The sequence below is a fragment of the Sceloporus undulatus genome, chromosome 6 (genome assembly GCF_019175285.1).
Source record: "Sceloporus undulatus isolate JIND9_A2432 ecotype Alabama chromosome 6, SceUnd_v1.1, whole genome shotgun sequence".
In the NCBI taxonomy this organism is placed as follows: Eukaryota; Metazoa; Chordata; class Lepidosauria; order Squamata; family Phrynosomatidae; genus Sceloporus; species Sceloporus undulatus.
The window spans coordinates 5,358,557-5,366,477 of NC_056527.1; positions in this window are offsets into that span (position 1 = coordinate 5,358,557).

Here is a 7,921-nt window from a genome sequence, read left to right on the forward strand (position 1 = left end):
GTAAGTTTTTTTTATAGCACATGTTGTGGAGCCTTAACAAGAAATTGGATGTTCTAAAGGATACAAATGTCTCTGCATCAGACAACAGAAAACAAAATGCATTCCATTGTAACTCTACCTGTCCTTTTTTTCTAGGCCTAAACTGTATTTCAGCTGAAGTTTTTAAATTACTACAAAAAATGCCAGCCTTGAAGCACACACACAACAACAACACAACACCAACAACAACAGACATTTAGGGACTGAAGGAAAATTTTCATTGCAGAATGCAGAAAATTGGAAATGCAAACCTTCTTTTGCCACCCTTCCTGTAACTAAAAACCCAGGGAATCCTTCATATCAAAAAGGAATAGTGGATTTAGTAGATTTAGAAGGAAAAGGAAAATAAAAAAAGGGGTGGTACCTTATAGATAACAGATATTTAAGATATAAACACACGAAATAGATCTCAAAAATATTGTAACTGAATGTTTTAAATGACATGGACTCACGGTGATGAATGTAAAATCACCGAAATAATGGCGCACGAGAATGGTTAGGATAAACCAGGGTATATTCTTTTTGCTTTGCTTTGTTTGCTTTTGTATGTTTAGAAAACGATTTTCAGTTGAGGGAGAAAAATATGCTGTTTAACAGGATAGTCAAACCACAAATTGTATGGAAAAGCAAGAGCTGAGAATGGGAGTTTATCACACGAAGGAGCTCAGGATTTTTCCCCATATATCCTGGGGAAAACTCACATAATTACACGTAATGATTTCACGACATCGCACAAAACCTGCCCTTAAAGTTGCCACAAGGAGCATAATGCACATCTCTTTTACTTTTGGGATTTCAGTGACAATGCATTTCTGATATGCTTTTTTGCGTATTGCGTGTGATAATCGCATTAGCTGCACATTACTCCCCATTTCCGCTTCATTTGTGGGATGCTTTAAATGCCTTTAATCTCTCTTTAATGTCGAAATCAGCCCCAGTGGATAAACTCCTTAGAATGTTGCGTATGAATGGAGTACTATGAGTAATATATGTTAAACCAACTTTGGTTAGAGATGTCAATGAAAAGATGGGACTCCGCCGAAATTTTCAATACATTTGTTATTGGTTTGTCTCTTCTGCGGTGTTTTGTATGTTATTGTTTATGTGTGTACAAGTGTATATTTTTTGTATGGAGGAAATTTCCGTAATGTTTTTTCAAAAGAAGACATAGGTACAAATGTCTTTCAATGGATGAGTGGATGAAGGAAAATCTAATACCCTGGCAATCCTACCGGTTATTCACAAGGAAACCCCACTGATTGCATGGGCTTCTGTGGGTAGTAAACACGCACATATAGAACAAGAAGGAACCCACCATCCCTTGCGATATTTTGCCTAAGGCTGACCTTTAATTCTTCCTCTCTCCTTGCCGCTAGATGGGGCAGACATCAGTCTGTGAAGCACGGTGGGCCATGGCCAGCCAGCGTCACCCAGCCTCTGTGGTGTGGTCTCCAGGGTTCGCCTTACCTTCTCAATAACATTTAACAAAGGAATGCAGAACTTAACGCCATCAGTCCTTGGACATCATAAAACACGTGGGTTTGGCAACCAACCAGTGTGTCGCCATGAGCTGGAAAGGTCTTGAAAGTAAATGTGCGCGGCACACGCAGTCATTTCCTTCTTCCCACACAGCCTACTGCCTCTATGCAGAAAAGGCTTAGAGTTTTTCCCCAAAGTATACCATTTTCCTTGCAGGAGGTAAAGTATAACAAGAGCAACAGAGGAGGAGCTTGAACTGGGGCCGAGGGTGGTTTTCTATGTGGCCGCAACTGCATCAGGAGAGTCTGTCATTCTTTATCAGGAATTCATCTCCAATTCATTCCATCCCCATTTTAAACAGGGGTTTGGTGACAATTTTGGGATGGGTGGGGGGCAACAAGATTTAATTTCTGGGAGGATAGGTTTGCACATGCCCCTGCCCTTCAAAGGGTGTAGTGCTCCGCAGTGGTTTCCACCTCATGGAGTGTGAATTCCATGCCAGTGGAAGCATGTTTTGTCTAAATTTTAAAGAGCTTTGTATGTGAGCCATAGAATCATAGAGTTGGAAGACTCCAAGGACCATCCAGTCCAGCCCCATTCTGCCCTGCAGGAATCTCGATTAAGCATTCTCGACAGATGGCCATCCAGCCTCTGCTTCTTAAGACCTCTAAGCAAGAAGACTCCACTACTCTCCCAGGAAGGAGTGTGTTCCTCTGTCAAACAGCCCCTTACTCTCAGGAAGTACCTCCTAATGTTCGTGGTGGAATTTTCTTTTCCTGAGCTTGCATCCATTGCTCGGGTCCTATTCTCTGGAGCAGCAGAAAACAAGTTTGCTCTCTCCTCAATATGGACATCCCTTCAAATACTTAAAGAGGGCTTGTCATATGACCTCTTAACCTTCTCTTCTCCAGGCTAAAGATACCCAGCTCCCTGTGTCTCTCCTCATAGGACATGGTTTCCCGACCTGCATTTATTTTGTCGCCCTCCTTGGACATGCTCCCGCTTGTCATATCCCTTGTTCGAACTGTGGTGCATTCTTCAGGATAAAGTGTGTGCCTTCAAGCCCTCTGTTGACCTGTGGCAGCCCTATGGATTTCACCGAGCTTTTTCTTAGGCAAGAAAATCTCCGAGGCAGTTTTCCAGTTCCTTCCTCTGAAAATACAGCCTACAGCAGCTGGTATTCATTGGTGATCTCCCATCCCAGGTACTGACAGGGATGACCTTGCTTAGCTTCCAAGATCTGATGGGAACTACTGCCTTCAGGGTATCTAGATCTCGCTTGTTGATCCTATTGGTGACCCAATGAATTTCCTATGCTTTTCTTAGGCAAGGAAATACTGGGAAAGGTGGTCTTCTCCAGTTCCTTCCTCTGTTCCTACATCACCTTGTATTTGTTGGTTGGTCTCCCACTTGGAGTACTAACCGGACTGACTCTGTTAGCTCCTTGAGCTCAGAGGTGATCTGGGCTCGTTAAGGAATTTTAGATCCTCCAAAAGGGACCCTGCCCAATAAAAATTCTGCACCCTGCAATGAGAATTTCTTCAGTCCCTAATCTCTGACATTGGTTTGTTGTTGCTGTTGTGTGCCTTCAAGCTGGCTTTTTGCATTAATTTAAAACTTCAGCTGTGTTTTTAAGTGTAATTTTACCTCTTCCATTCTCATTGTGGGAATTTGAAAAATCACTCAGTACCATTACTTTGTTACAAAAACCTTCAGTAGATAAAAGAATGACATTAATCTCTGAACCAAACCAACTGTAGGACGTAATACAGTTTGGACACCCCCTTTAAATGCTGTGTACCTCCCTCCTATGAATCTTGGAATTGGTTAGTTCTACATGGTCCTTGTCTTCTCTGCCAACTGCGCTGGCGCCTCACCAAACTACAAATCCCAGGATTCTGTAGCATAAGTCATGAAATTAAAGTGGTGTTAAACTGCTTTAAAATCTGCAATGTGGCACTGGGACCACGACTCAATGGAATTTACCCATTCAACAGTTGATTCATGACTGCCATCTTCCACTGCAGAATTCATTGCAGTTTGATTACGGCTCTAATTGCCATGGCTCAAGGCTATTGAATTCTGGGATTTGTAGTTTGGTGAAGCACCAGAGCTCTTTGGCAGACCAGGTGAATATCTTACCAAACTTCAAATCCCAGGTTCTATAGGACAGATCTGGTGGTTCCTTAAAGTGGTGTCAACTTGCTTTAAAGTGGCTCCATGCCCTTTCACTCAAGTTCCTGCCAGGTTTATCCACATTTTGATTCGGAGGCATCTTGCCCCTGTGATTCACTGTCTGTTATGTTGCCTACCTTCTCATAACTTTGTCTTAACCAGGTTTCCAATATTCAGCCGTGCCCATTGCATTCTCTCGGCCCAACATGCTGTGTAAAGGTTTTGAATCCCAGCCCAAATGATAACTGTTCCTTCCTGCAAAATGCTGCATTCTGTCAGTGACAGCTTTTGTACCCTGTTTAGCTGTATATTTGCACACACCTGCCTAGTGTCTAGCAGCATATATACCTTTGCTTGACAGATGTGTCCACAGCCACAAATACAAAAAATCACCACACCATACAATATAGGCATGGGTCATAAAGCGTTAATGCTTTCACCAACTCGCCACCTGCAATCTCACCAGTTCCTGTAAATCACATATAACCTAAGGTATGCTGCACAAAAGAAGCAATCCAAAATCCTACGTCGCTCTGTTTTCATAAACTATGTACAAATCTATAGCTGCATGATAGAAGTACAGCATCTCATCATCATTGTGAATTGCAAAGATGCTCACCAAGGCTCTAGTCAATCCACTGCACAATTATTATTTTTATTATTGGATCTATCTCCTGTCTTTCTCCCTACATGGGAGTTTCCAAGGTGGCTTGGATCCTTTTGGGCTCTGCTAGTTCCTGTCTCTGGCATTCAGACGTGCATCATGCAGCACCTCAATGCACATTGGTGCCCATCTGTGCATTGGGGCCATGGAACATCAGGTATTCCCCACTGTGCAATGGATGCCCATAGGTTGGAACATCCCCAGTAGTCCCTTCGGTGAATATGGACATGGATCTTGCGACCTGCTTTTCAGGTGAGGAAGGGCTCAGGGTGTGCAAGTCAAGCTGTTAGGCAGTCCATCAGGTCAGGACTAGGTTGGCAAGTGTCGCAAGAAGACTTTTCCCCAGCCGCCCCTAAACTTGGAATTACCAGCCAGAAGAGAGACAACGGCTGGATACACTGTCTGGATTTGTTTTTTTTTTACCATATTTTTATGAACTGCTACACAAACAAACAAACCACAGAAAACATACATGCAAATTCCACATTATATTATTATTATTATATTATTATTATTTTATTATTATTATTATTATTATTATGCTTTTTATATAGCGCCTGTAATTGATTTGCACAGCACTGTACATACCAACCATAAAATAGATAAGAGTAATTCACACTGAAACATAACACCTTACATATTAAACTAAATCAACCTCCTTCCTCCAGAATTGAATCTGTAGTCGTCTCTTTAACTTTCTTACTTTTCTTATTGTGCTTTACATTTTTCCAACTGATAGATGACTTTTTCTCTTTTCCTCAGCCCCTTGCGGCAAATTGTTTATAATTTTAATTACATTTTTTAATGTATTACAACACCATTTTCCCAGATAAAGCCTATTTGTTTCTTCTGTCAGTCCTACCACATGATTCTTTTCCCCCGTTTTACTTCAAAATATTTACGTAGACGTGTCCCAGTCTTTCTCATATTTCCCATAGGAGTAAATGCACTCTCTGATTTGAACAGCACTGAAAACCCATCTCTTCTGGCAAGCTTATCCAGGGATTTTTAAACTGTGAATGTATGTACTGCGTTTAAATGTGGATTGTATTCAAATGTGTTATCTTACTCTGTCCTTTTAATGGTGGATGTTTTCAAATCTAATGTGTTTTTAACTGATGTTGTTTCATTGTTGATGCATTTGTCATTCCCTGCTTCAGTCCAAGGGGATGATGATGATGATGATGATGAGTCTTATTATTATCTTTGCCTACTTGCCGGTTACTTGCAGAGGAAGGCAAATACTTTTCCCATTGGTTCCCATCCAACCCTTTTAAGATTGAAAATGGCTTGCACAGTGCAGTTGTACTTGGAAGTCCCCTCTGTGTTCAGTGTTGCTTCCTCCCAGGTAAGCGCATGCAGACAGCCTTTGCTATTCCTAGGCAAGCTCAACAGCAGTAGCTGTCTCTATCTAGCGAGATCTGGTAGCACCTTTGAGCCTAACTGAAAGTAAGAAGTTGGCAGCATTGAGCTTTTGTATACATGCCCATTGATAGCTCATACTGCCAACTTCTTTCTTTCAGGTTACTTCCAAAGGTGCTACATACCTCTCTACATTACTGATTCTGCAGACTAACACCGCTATATCTTTGAATTAATCTTCCTTAGTTCTTCACCTTAGGCAAACGTCTCACTTGGTAATGCCTAAGGAGACACATCTTGGGCTGAGTTTTGCACTGCAGAAATAATAACAGTCTGGACCTTCGCTTTAACTTCCCCTGGCTCCGGACGCAAATCCTAGAATTTCATGGCTGAAGCCGTGGCCGTTACGCAGTGCCAAGGTGCACTATTTCTTGCGAGTGAAGATTAGACCATGTTATTCCAGATTTCCAGATTATTTCCAGGGGCTCAGCCCTCCAGGCTTCGTCTGCCTTGTGAACCTCCTCACTCCCAGTTTTTGGGATCCATGCTTCCCAAAACCACCAAGAATGAGGGTTCTGGCTCCTATAGTAAAGCAACACTCCTTTGTGTGTGTATAGTATATCTATTCATTAGTCTGGTTTCCCTGGAGAATGGATGGGTGTGTGACCATGAAGGATTCAAGGGAAATTGAGTGGGTGCCAATTCTCCTGAAGCATTAGTGATTAATTGAAAATTTGGGAAGGAATAAGACTCATAATGTTGAAGGGGTCCCCAGAACCATTGAGTCTGACCCAGAGCTCAATGCGGATCTCAAGCTAAAGCAAGGTTGTCCAGCCTCTTTCTGAAGATCTCCAGGAAGAAGACCTCATGACTTCTCTTGGCATTTGGTTCTATTACTGAACCACTGGTGTCCTCTAATGGTTCAATTGAAATTTACCCTCCAGATCTTCAGACCATATTTGAACTGGGAAGCAGAGAGAAGTTCCTCCCTCCTCACTGTACCCTAAATACCTCCTTTGGGTATTTTTTAAAGAGGGGCAATCGTTGCACCTAGTCTTTCTCCTCTTCTCCATGTTGAAGATGCCCAGTTTCTGCAGCACAACCGAAGAGTAGCGGAAATTCAAAAATGGCAAAGGGCCTATCCTTTTGGGGAAAAGCATCCCATGGCCTCAGGCTCACGAGATGGAAAACTGAACTCCACTTTGGATTTTATAGGTTGTTCTTAACTAGTTTGACCAACATTTTCATGTGGCGGATATTTCCAGTAAAAAAAGGGGAAGGGGCTTGTTGAAGGGATGATTTTGGGGGTGTTCCCAAAAACCTCAAATATTTCACTTGTTTCACATTTATTCAGGGGATCAGTAGGCCATGGGATGACATCACATCATATATAGCCATTTAGATGTCTCTATCTTGACAGCACGCAACCAAGTCATGCTTCCTACCTTTTCACCGTTTTGGTTGCCCTTCTCAGGACACACTCCAACTTGTCCACCATTGTCTTGACTTGTGGTGCCTACGAATTGCACACAGGATTCCAGGTGATTTAGGAGTCTACTTTAGCTGAGACCTACAATTGTACATTGTTTCATGGTGATCTATATCTATCTATCTATTCTAGCGCCCATATTAATGGGCATTATATCGAACATAAATTAACGAAGATCTAAAAATGAGTAAGTAAGTATAGGCAGCAAGGTAGCAGGCTTTGTGTGTCATCACAGTGCCTCCCTTTCATGCGCCCTTTGGTTCGTTGGCTATGATCTGTAGTGTCTCTGGCCCTTTTGTGGCGAACATCCAGCTTGCTAAGTGTTACTTTGAGGTTGCTGGCTCTGAGATGGACTCAGTGTTCACACCAGCAACACTGAGACTATTCAGCACTACGAATATTCAGGAAGCCACCCTTCTCTTCCGGGAGAAGTGGTTCTTCTTCGTCCTATCCATTTCAACTAGGTTTTTCGATGAAAACTCCTAGGATGGTTGGTTTTTCAAAGCGGAACATATGTGGACAACAGATTCCCATTCGCTCCTAGGGCGCCCACTTGCAGCGCTTATGAATGTAGCTTCGGCGCCCTCGTTTTCTCCTCCTCAGCATCCTACACTACAGAGGGCATCTTGCCTTGATTTGTGGTCATGGCCATCTTAACTAATAGCTCAGCGAAGGCCCAGGCTCACCATAGTATTCCATTCAATATCCCTTTT